The 15,290-nt window shown below is 38.4% G+C and overlaps 1 long non-coding RNA gene across 1 annotated transcript; it reads left to right on the forward strand.

The window, feature by feature from the left end:
- Nucleotides 1-4,155: 4,155 nt before the first annotated feature.
- LOC135421535 (uncharacterized) lies at nucleotides 4,156-14,632 on the forward strand. Its single transcript, XR_010434059.1, has 4 exons — nucleotides 4,156-8,678; nucleotides 9,114-9,273; nucleotides 10,184-10,242; nucleotides 14,167-14,632. It is a non-coding gene; the product is annotated as an uncharacterized LOC135421535 (long non-coding RNA).
- Nucleotides 14,633-15,290: the final 658 nt, after the last annotated feature.

A 15,290-nucleotide genomic window follows, 5' to 3' on the forward strand; every position in this document is an offset into this window, starting at 1 on the left:
TTTATTTTTGTTGTGTTCTTTTTTTAAAATAAATTTTTCTTTCTCTTTCAAATCAGATATTGACATTTCTCAAAAAGTGCCAGCCACTAGCTTGAGTTATTTTAATAAATATATGTCCAGCAATACAAAAGCTGTATTAAATCCCTCAGCAAGGGTATGTTACCAGCCCATCCCCCCTGTCATAGCCCTTTGCAACACCCTCCACCCCTCAAGAAATAAGATATCTATGCAGCTATGGGATGCTTGCTGGGAAGATAACACAAAATATAGAAGTATGAATAAATAAGTGAGTGCTTGTTTCTTCCAATGTGTGTGCCTTGTGCTGTTTTATATCCCTTTCCTGTCCCTCCTTTCATCCCTACTGTCTCATTTCTTTTATTAATTGCTTTTTTTTATTCCCCTTACTTTTTTCCTGGCCTCTCTTCTTCTGCAAAAGCATAACTTCTGTTCTACTCATTCATTTTTCTTTTCTTCACTGTCTCTTGCCCGTGTAAGTCTCCTTTCCTCTACCCCAGAGAGATTTTCTCAGTTTTCTTCTTTCACTCCTTATGATCTGTCTGCTCCTCCTTCTGGCTCTAATTCTTCTGATTTCTTTGTCACATGTGCCCTGCCTTACTGACCCCTTTGTTCTGCATTCTGCTTCTACTCTTTATGGCCTGACTGACTTCTTCCCTATGGCTTCTACATAACTGATTTAATCCTTTTCTCTCCACCACAGTGCACAGCTGGCACATCCAGCTCTATCTGCTGATCCTCACAGAACCACAGAATATCCTGAGCTGGAAGGGACCCACAGGGGTCATCTAAGCCTAACTCCTGGCCCTGCACAGAACAACTCCAACAATCCCCCCCTGTCTCTACGAGTGTTGCTCAAACACTTGAGCTCTGGCAACCTTGGCGCTGTGCCCACTGCCCTGGGGAGCCTGTTCAGTGCCCAACCACCCTCTGGGGGAAGAACCTTTTCCTAATACCAACCTAAACCTCCCCTGACACAACTTCAGGCCATTCCCTTGTGTCCTGTCCCTCATCCACACTGAGCAGAGATCAGTGTCTGCCTCTTCTCTTCCCCTCACAAGGAAGTTGTGAGTGCGGTGAGGTTTTCCCTCAGTCTCCTCTTCTCCAGCTGAACACACCAAGTGCCCTCAGGCTTCCCCTCAAGGCCCTTCCCCATATTTGCAGGGTTACTTTGGACCCTCTCGAATGGATGTATGTCGGGTTTCTTTATGTTCTGGTGCCTAAAACTGCCTCAATTATTCCAGGTGAGGCCACCCCAGTGCAGAGCAGAGCGGGACAATCCCCTCTCTCGCCCGGCTGGTGATGCTTTGCCTGATGCCCCCCAGGACAGGGTTGGCCCTCCTGACTGCCAGGACTCTGCTGACTCATGGCCAACTTGCCATATTCCTTAGTTCTGTTACATCATGCAGCATCTGGGATTCTTCTGGACCTTTCCACCACTTCACTGGGCTGCACCTCTGGCTACTTTGGCTTATTCTGGGGCATAAAGAAGTCAGAGTGACCAAAAAGCACATTCCCTTTCACAGGAGGCTGAGAGGCTGATGTACCACTGCTCCAGGGTCCCTTCCCCAGCCACTGGAGCATGTGGGGCTGTGGTGTGGGAGGGGGGATCCAGCACTGGTGCCTGCTGTGCTCTGATTGTTCTGCACTTCCCAGAGCTGTGAGATGCAGAGCATAATTAGATCAGCAATGAAGCTTTTTACAGTCTGGAATAATTTGTAAGTCCCACTGATGGTTTTGTATAGTGAAGGGTTGATTTTATTTAGAAAGGAATTTATTGAATTACGATATGTCAGTCATAATAATTAGCAAGGCCTGTGCTTGCTGCAGGAGAATGGTGTGGGTTGTTTTTTCCCCTTAAGTAGTTTCTAACTTGGATAACAAGGATTTGAAGTTTCACCTTCACATCTGAAGCCCTCTTATACTATGGGAAAGTCCATTCTGGATCCAGTAGTTTGGTATCACTAAAATCTCTGCATCTTTGACACTGATGGACTGTTAGGTGTGATGGCAACATCTGCACCAGCCTGTGAGCCCTCTGTTCATGCTGGGAAATTGTTAAATGTTGGCATGTTTTCCACTTCTGTTGATTTAAGTAGCATCCACTCAACCATGCTTGAGCAGTTTGGGGATTAGCTTAGGCCAGGAACCATCCCCTTCTAGGCAGTTGGGGTAGGACTACCCTGCTTTGGAAATTTAGCTGAATGGAAATGAGCTGTGCCTGTTCATTGGTCCAAGGGCCTGAAAATGGTTCCTGGATTGTTCTGTTGTAAAAAGTAATGTGTTATTTTTAATCTGTTCAAAGTCACTTCTGTAGTATCCTATGGACTGGAATTCAGGAAATCATTCACAATGGTCATTTTGTGTCTGGAGTGCCAGACTTGCAGAGAGATAGATTCAAATCTGCCAATAACAACAGAATTTTCTAACAGTCGAATCGATTCCCCAATTCCTTCCCTGAATCGGTATCGTATGTGGATCTATTGCTTAATGTTTTTTATAAGCTTTGTTAAACTGGTAGAATGAGCAGACTTAGACTTATGTGAAACATCTTTTTTTATGCACCAAATTATTTTGTCCTTTTTTTTCCTGGTAATGGTAATAATATAAAGGTTTTTACTGGTTTTGTTTGGCTGTTAGTTCACTTTGATCACTCTCATCCCTCTTACACCAGTGAAACTCCACAAACTGCTGCTAATTTACATCAGCCCAGGTAAGAATAAAAAGACAATCATATGCAACTCAGAAGTTTTTTACATAATGTTCAATTTATTGTGTAAGAACTCTCCTGTCCACTGTCTTATCCATGTGCCTTTGAAATGGGAAAGGCCTGCTCATGTCAGAGCATTTTCCATGCTCTTGTACAGCAGGTTATAAACAGATCCCAAATTGTGAGGTACTGAAATAAATTGTTAAATACTGAAATAACCAGCTTCCTTTCCTTCCCTGCCCTCAGGCTAATGTTAAGAAACTTAGTCTAGGATGGGTTTTGATTTCATTTTCCTGGCATGTTACCAATTTTGTAGATGCTTGTAGCAATGCTACCTGTAAACACATTTCCAGTTAACCCTGCAGTCCAACAAGGAACGTGGCTGCATTTATCAGAAATAAGTGTGCGGAGAGTGTGCTTGTCATTGACCCATCTCCTTCACCTTTCCCCACAGGAAGAAATTATTTATTTTATTCAGAAATTAATATTGAATGTGTTTGCTAAATCTTATATTCTGCGTGTCTGAGGAGTTAAAGGTTCAAGATGACAGTGTAAATCTCAGAGTATTTTCTCAGCATTGATTTCAGCTCTCCCTATTCTTTAAGTACTGTTTATTCTTGGAGACAGGTTCCCATGTGATCTTGCATCTGAAGTAATTACTGTGTTAGTGTTTAAGGCAGAAAGCATTTGTGGACTGTTAACACACAAGATGATAGGAAATTCTCAGCAGATCTTCACGCAGATTTTCAGTTCTGTAGGACTTTTCCAGAGCCTTCTAAATACAAGCTGTGGTTGAGATGTCTTTATTGTAACCTCAAGTGTCTCTGTTTGCTCCCAAGAACAAGTTTCTAACCTCTCTCCACCCGCCCATTCCCATATTTGTGAGCTCTGGGTGCTCTGTCACAGTGCCTCCTACATTGTATGTTTGTGAGGATCAATTCCTAACACATTTACAAGGTGCTTCCAAGAGTGACTTGCATTCCAACTGGGCAATTATAGACAAAGGTGGTAACATTGTTTAATATTTTATATTTTAAAAAATCTTTAAAGTGTCTTATAAACTCTAATGACAGGGTTATCAACAAACATAAAGAAAACACGGTATGAATTATTTATTCCCTCATCTACATCCCAGCCAAATAAAGTCTTGTTTAGGATCAAATCACAGCTCTGGCAGAGACAAGTAGTATGGTGAAGGAGTCAAAGATGTAATGGCAAAGTTACTTCTTTCAGCAAAACTCTTACAAAGCAAGTGTAAAATAATATATTTATATTTACTTATATATTACATATAAGTCAATATAAGTTTACTTATACACATATCTTTATAATATTATTCTTGTATATCGTATATTTTTATATATGCAATTTATATAACAAATATATAAAGAGTTTACCTAAATATATTTACAGTTTCATTCTTTTGACCTAAAAATAAAAAAAATCTGTTTGTTTTTTTTTTCTGTGACAGACTTGTGACAGCAATTGGCACATTTGATAATACTTTTTCTCCACTGAGATTTGCAGAACATTAGGGACACATCTCATTCATTGGGATGAATTGGAATATTGGGGTATATCTGTAGTTCCCATTTAAAAACTGCCTAACTAAATTTCAAAGTTTTAATCATGGAGCTTCTAACTGGATAAAAGACTTTGAAACAGAACATTCTGAAATTTCTGCAAGAGCGCCCCACTACCAAAACCTTACCAGGCAAACCCAGTAGAGTAGAGGTTATGCACCTTCCAGATTCCAGGGGTTTCTAAATTCTGGCACCTTTATTTTACATTGATTGTCTTGACAGCTTCATCTGAAAAGGAAATGGAATAAAATATTCATTTTAAGTAAGGTGATTCTGTTATTGATCTTAACTTTCATACCTAGACACTTGTAATTGTTCCCATGGTAGTCTGGGATGGTTGAATAAGGTGCTTAGGCTTATATTGCTTTTTAAGTTATCAGGTAATTCTTAAAAGTGATTAAAAAGAGTAATTGCCTAACTTAGTAATTCTGTGTAAAATCTCTCAGACCATGACTAAGCTATTCATCATAATGTATGCTTGGAATTTACTGCATTCATACTTTAAATAACCTGTCATTGTTTATAATCTCAGTTTGCACACACCTATGTAAGAAACAAGATAATGTGCTAAGAGGGTATGGTTAGATAATATTCTGGATGCTATGGAAGCAGAATAATAGCAAAGAAATAAGGCTACAACATAATTTTTAATCTGTTTAACAGTAAATTCCATTGAGATGTCAGATCAGGTCACAATTACAAATAAACTACAGAATTGGTGCATGGAAAATAAGGTAAGGAACAGGCTGAGATTAACTCTGAATTTTTTCCTTTGTCATTTTAATTATAATTTGAGTAAAGGTCGGTGGTTTTTTGGCTAATAAAAACTTAATACTTTCCTACAGAATTTAGTTGTATTAATTCTGATGTGCACAGCATGTAAATTTAAGATCTGTCTTCTCTCAGTGGCAATTGAAGTGTTGACCAGCATTCATGAGAAATGCTGACCAAGAAGTCCAATTGCCAAATGGCATCTTTTCACTGATGTAGCAAACAATTTCTCTTTTCAAGCACTCATGTTACCTTCTGATCTTGAAGTTCAGCTACTAATTTTCTTTTTCTTATTCTTGAGTTTAGCTCAGCAGAATTTATTCTCTCTTGAACAAAATGACTCCCAGTTTAACTGTACTGCCTAGGAAAGATTCAGCAGAACATTTTATACTTTCTTTTCAAAAGTACCTCAGACTTTTTAATTATCAAAGTCTCAGTTTTATGATCCAAAGTCACAGGAAAAGGACAAACAAGGAATAGGTCTGAGAAATTATTAACATCAGCTTCATCCAAATATAATAATGTTTTAATATACATTTTAAGTCTTTTCAAATTTTAACGAAGAATAAAATGAAAATAAAGTTACTACATTACTCCTTCAGAAAACTGGAGTAATGCAGTAATTAAAACTGAATTTATTCAATTACCTTTAACTATCCAGGAAAAGTACCCAAACCCAAAAGAGAAGGACCCATTTTATTTCCAGCACATCAGATGACAGTGGAGACTGTCCTCATGATCTGAAACCCAAGAAATAATTCACCTTCCAGCTCCTCCTTAAGGAGGCAGGGAAAGACAAGAACCATGGAGGGCACATGCATGACAGAGGAGCACACATTATTTTTTGGGACAGGATGAACCCTGCAGAGCCTAATACCCATCAGATCCCAGTTACCTCAAAGAGTTGATGGCTCTGAAACACATTTCTTTCTACCTGTTGTGGTTTGAGCCCTCCAAAAATCCAGGGACTTGGCACCAAAAAAACTCTCCAGAATTTTTATTTAATTTATATCCATCTCAAAATCCTTACTGATAGAGTTGTTTGAATCTTGAAGCTTGATTATCCCTTGTATCAAAGGAATGGGAAGACATATGTACCCATATAAAATCAAGGGGCATCATCTGTCTTTTGTGCTGAATAGGTGCCATCTACCAGCACCAGATGCAGAAGAGCCATAAATCCAGTTCTGGCTCATTCAAACAGTGTTTCCAGCCACATTTTGTTTGAAATTCCAGGTCCTTCTCTTAGTCCTAAACACTCCCTTGATCTTTGTCCAAGCCACTGAAGATCTGAGAGGGTCAGTATCCTCTTTGGCTTCAGCTGAAATCATTTGGTCTTAGGCAGCTTTTCCTTACCAGTTCCAAAACCTGCTACGCTGGATTATTTTTGCAATTGGCAATTTGGCAACTTCTCTTATCTAAAGATGCCACAGATGCTGCAAACTCATTTCATCAAAATTGAAGATTCATTTTCTTTGTGCTTTGAACTGCTAATGTGCCATTTCAGTCCTTTGCACATTGTCCTATGAGTATATCACCAGATGATAAAAAACACCAATATCAGTTCAGGCTGTATATTCTTTTATTTCTTGCTTTAAAACTTGGGCAGAGAGCAGACAGCTATTTTTTTTTTTTTCTGGTTGAAATCTTTATACTCTCCATGATCTTCTAAAGGAAGCATTTAAAATCTATTTTGTAATAGTTAAACTCTTCATGGTTTAAAACAGCAACGTACAGGTTTTAAATCTTGTGACAAGTAATCTCCAAAGTATTTGCTACCTGGTTTTAAGAATTATTCACTGGAACCAGGTGGAGCTGTGGAAGTCTCAGAAGCTCAATAAAGCCCTCGGTGATGCTGCTACAGAAATTGTTTTGGAGATTTGGCCATCACTATTCACCTTCGCTGTGAACCAACCGGTTAATGCGAGAAAAAAAATCTGCCTAAAGTACTGTGGCTTCCCTTGTCACTGCATCTTTGTTTCATAATCAGGGCTTGATCCTGTGAACAATTTAGAATGTCTATATTGATTAAACCTTAGGAGTCTTCACTTTAAATTCTATCTGGTATTCTGCAGACTATAATGAACATTACTGAATGCATGGTGTCCTCTGGGAAACACCTTGAGATTATCAAGTTTAATTTCCCCCAGGAAGTTCTTACAGCAGTGCAATCAAGCTAACTTTTACTCTCTGTAATGGAAGAAGATTTAATCTACGATTTTTCAACCACCAACATTTCCTAATTTTCCTCTTTTAAAAAAGGAGGCTCGCTCTGGTTTTAGGTTCCTGCTAGACTTTTTCCCATAGTGCAGCTCATGAATATTCCATCCCTTTTTAGTATGCTGAGTATGTACAAGCAGCTTAAAGCCTATGGTTAGTAAGGAATTTCTGTCAATATTGCAATTAAATCTTGTCTGTAATAATAGGTGACCTTTAATCTAGTATATATTGAGTCCCCTAATCTCCCAGATTGTAATTGAGTGATGGAGATGCAAAGCTTTATGAAAGAAAGGCAGATCATAAGAAAATAATTATTTTTTTGTGTAAACTATGATTTTCCAATTACTACTCTCAGCTGGGACAGAAAAATATCTAACTCATGGTATGTTCTGATCCAAAATTAATCCTTTTGTAACTGTGTCTTTTTTGATTAAAGACTAATTTTTCTTTCTTCCAGGCGAAATCCTCAACCCCTGTGGTAATTTTAATGTCAATTTTTTTTTCTTCCCGAGGATATTATTAAAGTATAAGCATATTGATAAACACAGGTTTAAACAATATAGAGAGGTATCCAGATAAATAATCATTAGAATTATCTTATTATCTATAAATTTTGCTTTGATGGCAAAGTGTATCTGGTCCATGCAAAAAAAAAAAAAACCAAACAAACCACAACTAAATCCCTGAATAGCATGCAAGATTTCTTTTTCCAATTTATGAAATAAATATGCAGTTTTTATAATTAATATTTTTAATATATGTAAAAATGGTTGTAGATGCTGAATACAGAAGGAGTTTTGGGGACATGGTATGTGAACGATAAAACAGGGATAAGATTTGAGTGGCCAGAAATTCTGGGCAAATATTGATGGAAGCATTTACTTCACAGAAGAGAAATTTTTAAAGCTTGACTACGGTTACTGTGCATGTGCCAACAGAACCATGCAAGAAAACTGTCACAGTGACCTTGCTTGTAAAGTAGTTTGACATGTAATGATGAAAGAGGCAGTGTAAGAATGAGGTGTTTAGATTTACTTAAACTACTGTTTTCTTCTGCTGATGTTTTTGTTTCCAATTCCTGCATTTGCTTTTATTTCCCGACATTGGTGATAGTAGGAAAACCTATTCCCCAGTTATCTTCTTTGTAGAAATGCATAATTTTCAGCTGCTAATGTACAGCAATATTGGTGAGGGCTATTACTGGATATTTTATCTTCCAATATCTGCTGTTTGACAGGGGGAAACAGTCAGGTTTGCTTTGGCTGCTCCCTGTGAAACTCTCCCCAGGGGACAGTCCATCAGTGCTTTTGTCACTCCTCCTACAGCAGTGGCCTGGGGATCCCCTCGAGAGAAAATGAGACAAATAAAGACAAATCAGGGTAAACAATGGGTCCAGTTTCTCGGCTAGTTCATACCTTTGCTCTGCAAGTTAATTCTCTTCCTCGTGCTGCACCAGCATTACTTTGATATTTTAGAGATGTAAATACATGAGCTTCCTGGTCAGGGCATTGCTGAGCATGTCATAGAGCACTGCTCCTTTGTGCAGGATGAACAAAGACTGGGCTAAGAGCAAAGCAAATATAAATTAATATAAAGAAAATCTATACCTTACAAAACTACATTTAAAAGACATAAATTTATACCTCAAGAAATTTGACTAACTTGTGCTGTACTACTGTGGAACCTTAAATCAAAAAAAATGCAGATTGAATCTCTTTTTTTTAATCCTTGAATCAGATTTTCGTTTATGTTGATATGGTCTCATTAACATAAAGATTTTAATGATTTTTGTTATTTTCTTTTTAAATTTCCAGCTCAGAAAATGCCAAACCACCTTCTCTATTTCCTTTAAATCTACTCTGGTTAAGAAACTATAATGAAGACATGAACCACTTTTGTAAGCAGCAAATGAGATCAACTCACTTCATACTCTTAAAATTATAAGAAAATCCTTTTTAAGGCTGAAGTATTCAGGTACTTCTCAATCTCTTTGGTATGGGCTATGTCAAGAGAGGCCCCCACAGGAATTTGAAAGAAATCTGTGCAGTCCCCACCCAGGAATGAAAGAAGACTGATAAATATCCTCTGAAGGATAAATTAGAAGTTTTTCAAGAGAACCAAGGGAGACAAAGGCACAAAAGCAAAAGGGGAAAAGATTTTAAGTAAATGGCATATCACTAACTGTGGAAGGGGGCTGATAGGTGAACAGGGAGGAGAAAGGAACATTTCTTCTGTATTTCTACTTCAAAGAGACCATTAGAGACTTAGATTGGTTCTGGTGGAGTGAGAGGGATGGGTCACTGGTTAGAGAGAGAGATCTGAAGATGGATTGTAAATAAAAAGCTTTAATCAGTGTAGAAACAAGACAGAGATAAGAAGTGAAAAAATAACTGAAAACACAGATAGAGCAAAGGAGATATTGTTTTACAGATGAGTGAAGTTCTGGGTTTTTTCATGGCAAATGGGAAAGAGCTACAAAGGGACCAGAAAGGCTCCTTTGCCCGGTTTCTCCATATTGACACCCACAGGCAGAAATGGAAGCAAAATAACACAGAGATAGAGAAGATAATCAAAAGCAGTGGAAAGGTTGCTGGGTTACAAACAGGAGATTAAAAATGCGAGTTAAGAGTTGTTAATGCCCACTTAGAGAAGTGGGAGATGTGAAAAAGGGTGACTCTCTGCTCCTGTAGCTGTAGGACGACACCACTGTGGGTTGTCACGGGTTTGGCAGTGTGGGACAATATGTCAGCACGAGCTGAACAACACCAGGGCAGCTCCAAAACCAGGAGGAGAATGGAGACTTACCTAGAGGAGAGGGTAATTCAACACACAGATCACCCCTGCTCTTTGAGTGGTTAAGACTTTTTTTTCTCAATCCTCACAGGAAATCTCCCTTATAGAAAAGTTGCTGCCTCTGTGTGAGTGGAGTCCAGAAGATTTCAGGTATTTATTTGCTCTCTTTAAGTAACTTTTTGCTAAGAAACATTTGTTTCCTTACTCTCCAATCCTTGCAGCTGTTTGCTAAAAATAAAAGGGCTTGATGGTGAATACAAGTTTCATAAATGCCAAGGTAATTTTGCAGGATGAATTTAAAATGCGTCCTGAACTAAAATAATTGATATTTTGTAGGTTGTTCATGTTGTTTATGTAGGTCCCTAATCACTTGAGGTATGTTTAAGCTCTTTAACTGATAGATAATGCTTTCAAATTAGTAAATTAATCCCCTAGGTACACAGCAACATACCTGGGGTCACAGTACACACAGTTATTTTTTGTTGCTATCTACAGATTGTCTTGACATGCAGCATATGCCCACAGGGTCAGAAGAATTGCCCTTTGATTACATGTACAATAATCTGGATCTCCCAAGGTATTCAAGTGGTTAATTAAATATCAAGTAATTGCTAAAACTACTAAATGACATTTAATTAGTATGTTAATTGATATCAAATTTGCTCTCACTATCTTGTTTTATGTTAATAAAATCCCTAAACATTTCTTCGAAGTAGATTAGGAAACAATGTTCTTCAAATGTACTAATGCAAAACAGCCTTAAGCGTCACTTCTGCTTCTGGAATGTAACTTCTGACTTAAATTTTTATCCCAGCTGTTTTACTTTCTCTATCTTTAAACTTACTTTGTGCTAAGGGTATCTTATATAGTACAGTATAGACCTCTCTTGGAATGGATTTTGACTTTTCTAAGCCTGTAATCCCTTAGAAATCTATCAAAAGTGTGATAACTGAAAAAAATCTAAGGCTGCCTCTCTTCCCCTGGGCACCTAGAGAGTAGAGATAGGAAGGCATACAGGGACTGTGCAGTGCCTCCATTTGGCTGATGTGAGGGATGGATTTCTGCACTGCCTCCCTGGGTGGATTGTGGAAATCTGTGCTTCACACATAACACAGAATTGCCATCACAATAATATAGAAAAGAGATGCCCTTAGGCTTGGGTCCAGAAAAAGACTGACTGAACTCCAGAATGACAAGAGCCCCGAGCTTGTCCTTCCTTTCAACCACTAAAGTGTTCCCAGTGGCCACATCAGGAACAGGTGAACAGACCAAAGACTAAGAGAAAAAGTTGTTTTGCTATGTTTAATTTGAGAACACACTGCAAAAAACCCCCCTGCAAAAAAAAAAAAAAAAAAAAAAAAAAAACAAAAACCCAAAAAAACCCCCAAACAAACCTATGAATATTCATGTGAATTTTAAAATTAATTCCTTTCAGCTGTGCTCATGCCTTTTGTGTGTCAGCTTTCTGTGGAGCTTCTTCTGCATTTTACTGGTGCCAATGCACAGAGAGAGTTGGTTTTACATTCAGGATCACAAAAAAGCAAAGTCTAATTTATTCTCCATGAACATTCACACCCAATTACTTCAGAAGAGTCCAACTGGGCAATAGAAACAATGGTGTATGACCACTCACAGGGAAACTATACAGCTCTGATGCTAACCCTTCTCTGCTTCAAAATTTGGAATATATGTGGAGGCAATAAAGGGAGCAGGTTGAGGAGGGACTGTCAGAGAACTTTGAATTACGAATAAAGAAAACCGTGACCTGATTATTCATGGGTATGTCACAGGAAAAAAAAAAAAAAGAGGGAAAATTGGTGAAATAAATTATTCATTACAAAGTACTCAGCCCTATTTATATGTCACCCAAATACTACTGTAGAACTAAGAATGAAGCAGAATGATAGGCAAAGTATGACACAGATTTTCAACTATTTTTGGATTCATTGATTTGAACTTCTGTGGCTTCTTATGTATAACATTGATTTAGATTTCATAAATAGTTTGGATATATTTACTAACCCACATTCACTAACAGAAAGTTTTTTAGCAAGTGAAATATTTTAAATCTACAAGATGGATTTATTGCTGTTATTTGTATTTGTCTCTAGCCCTTCTATCAGTTCAGAATGTCCTCTGCAAAGTTAACTCCAGTTGTACAACTCGTACACACTGAAGTAATGATACATACCACTGTAAACATGAATAAAACGTGTACTGTAGCCTATTTAGGAGTTGTGTAGACTTAAATCCTTGAAAAAAATGCACAAAAAAAATTCAGAATTGACATGTTTATCTATAAAAGTCTTCGAACAAACTTGTCACAGGACATAAAAGCATTGCTACCACTTTGAGTCCCCCTTGTCCATTAGCCCTGGCAGACAGTGTCAGCTCCAGAAGGATTTTAAAATACATTCCAACTCCCTGCTAGCAGATACAGCTGTTTGTGGTCACTACCAGCACAAATGCTCTCTGATCTCCCAACAGCTTCACTTTCTCTGCTTTCCACCTCATCTTAATCAGTGTCTTACCTTTGCCTCGAGCCCTTGTGGCCCCCTCTCTCCCTGTCCCTTCGAGGGTCAATAAGCTCCAGCCCTGACATCCCTCCCAGCTGTCTGTCCACCCCCACCCTTCCCAGGCACTGAGGAAGGTCATCCATCACAACGTGCCTCTCCTCTTTCATAGGAAGCAGTTCCAAGTCATTGCCAAATCATTAGGCAAATCCAGGAGAAGCCACTGTGCTTCACACAAAAGCAGGCACTGCTAGTCATCTGCTCGCCACAGAGAAGCAGCTCCAGCTCCTGCTGAGGGGCTGGAGAAGTTCCTTGGTGCCCAAACAGCTCCTTCCTGGGAGCCCCAGGAGCTCTGCAGGGCCAGAGCCCAAAGGCAGCCTGGCACGGCCAAGGCGAGGGACACAGGGCGCTGGAACCTCCTTTAGACTGACACTGACACCAGCACAAAACCTGGTCGTGTTTGGGATGAGAGCCTGAGGAAAACCAGGTGCTGGGGAGATCTTAGAGCCCCTTCCAGTGCCTGAAAGGGCTCCAGGAGAGCTGAGAAGGGCTTTGGACAAGGGGGAATGGCCTTAAGGTGACAGCAGGCAAGTATACATTAGATATTGGGAAGAAATTCTTCCCTCTGAGGGTGGGGAGGCCCTGGCACAGGTTGCCCAGAGAAGCTGTGGCTGCCCCATCCCTGGAAGTGTCCAAGGCCAGGTTGGACGGGGCTTGGAGCAACCTACCCTGCCTCTGACAGAGGGTTGGTAGTACTTCAATCCTCATTTCATTATTTTATCCTTTGAAGAATAACATAAGCTTGAGATTAATTTACTCATTTGCTTCTGGAATTTTTTTTTTAATTCATTATTATTTTTTCCTCTAGAAAAGATTAATGTTTGATTAATAATTTTGTATTCCAAAGCCTTCTGATAAGGGCAGCGGTATGAGAAATGTCTCTCTTAGTTATGATTTCTGGTTGAGTATAATTTGAGGAATGTCTTCTAAGAAATTCTATAGTTGAAAACAGAATAGTGCTTTGGGCTATAAAATGTTAATGCTTTACAGCATTGCTGGTTTTTCATTTTTGTTGCAAAATTAGAAGAGTGACCAGTGTTCACCAAGAGTTTGATTATTCCCTGCATGGCTAATATGATTTCAATTGTTTCAATTATATTTGTTCAGGCATGAAATGCTTTGTGGATCATTCAGCTAATTAAGAAGAGGTGTACTTTGCTTTAAGTCCTTCGTCCAGCAATGTAAATCTGAGCCCACTAGTTAAAAACTGCCAATGTTAAATAAAAGTTGAAGCACCCACCTGTATAATGAAATTGGCCTTACAGCCCTGCCTGCAGCAACACAGTTGCAAGAGGTCATAGTTTTCATGTGATTAATAATATATTGTACTCATATAAAGTTTTCAGATATCTTAATAGTTTAGAAGATTTGATGCTTAACTTATAAATATATACAGTGAGTGTATATGGGTGTGTATTAATCCTCGTGAGTTCCTTCCAACTCAGAATATTCTGTGATGGTTTTGTATAACTTTCTAATCATTATTTTTTAATGTTCTCAGTGTTTAGAATGTACACATCTGGCAACTGCACAAGTTTTGTGTTTTCTCTGAGCTGCTTCTGAAACAGCTGGCTGGGGAACCCTGCTCTGCACCTTTGGGTATGTGCTCATCTTCTCCACAAATTCATTTGCTCTTTAATCTTATTTACATGATCTCCTGAAATACTGGAGCTAAATTTTCACCAAAGTGTCATCTTTGTATGGGATTTTTCAGATTAGCAAATTTGGGAAAAGATTAAAGCAATATTAGCAATAGAGAATGTGCCGAGTACTATTAAAAAGGATAATACTGCCAGCCTGGCCAACAAAATCTCCAGTAAATACAAGCACTGCTTAAAATTGCTATAAAATACACTCCTGAAGGGTGGTCAGTCTGATTAGAAAGTTTGATGTGGTGTGAAACTATTCTAAATAGCTGCTTATACATTTTAATCGATTTTTTAGTATAGAATTCAAGGATCATTGCAGTGCTGCCTGTAACCTAGTTTGGAAAGAGTTTTTGTAATCTCTTTCCTTAATAAAATAAATCTAATGGGTTTTGTTTAAGATTCTTACTGTTTTCAGGACACAATTGAATATATATTCCATCATGATGAATCTTCCACAAAAATATATTAGTGTGTTGTATTGTTGGCCATAGAAAAAGCAATGTCTGTAGAGAATCTATTTTTTAAGATTAAAAGCAGGCGTTAAAATATCCAGATGAGATGGATTTTTCAAAAGAAATTAATTCAAGTGTCCAGTTCCTAATGACTATATTCCTCAATTTCAGTTGCAAATTCTTACCTGAAACTCTGGTGAATAAAGTGAAGAGCCATAGGTACAGTGTCTAAATACATGGCAGAGGAAAATAAACTGTGGCTCTTGCCTGTGGGTCTGCTCTAAGCTTAGGGAGAGTTCAGGAGAGTTATTTTCATTGATTTAAGTGGGCTATGGGTTCCCTTCTAGATATAGAACCCCCCAAACTGATAAATAATTATTTGAAGTAATTTACCATCAAAATCCTCATGAAGCCAAATGTAAAGGAAAATCCAACAGAATCATAATGTTTATGAACCATTCTCCTCCAGTATTTTAGTTACAGAAGGAGCAGATACCTGGTATTTGGTACAGTAATTAGGATAT

The sequence above is a fragment of the Pseudopipra pipra genome, chromosome 13, assembly GCF_036250125.1.
Source record: "Pseudopipra pipra isolate bDixPip1 chromosome 13, bDixPip1.hap1, whole genome shotgun sequence".
Lineage (NCBI taxonomy): Eukaryota > Metazoa > Chordata > Aves > Passeriformes > Pipridae > Pseudopipra > Pseudopipra pipra.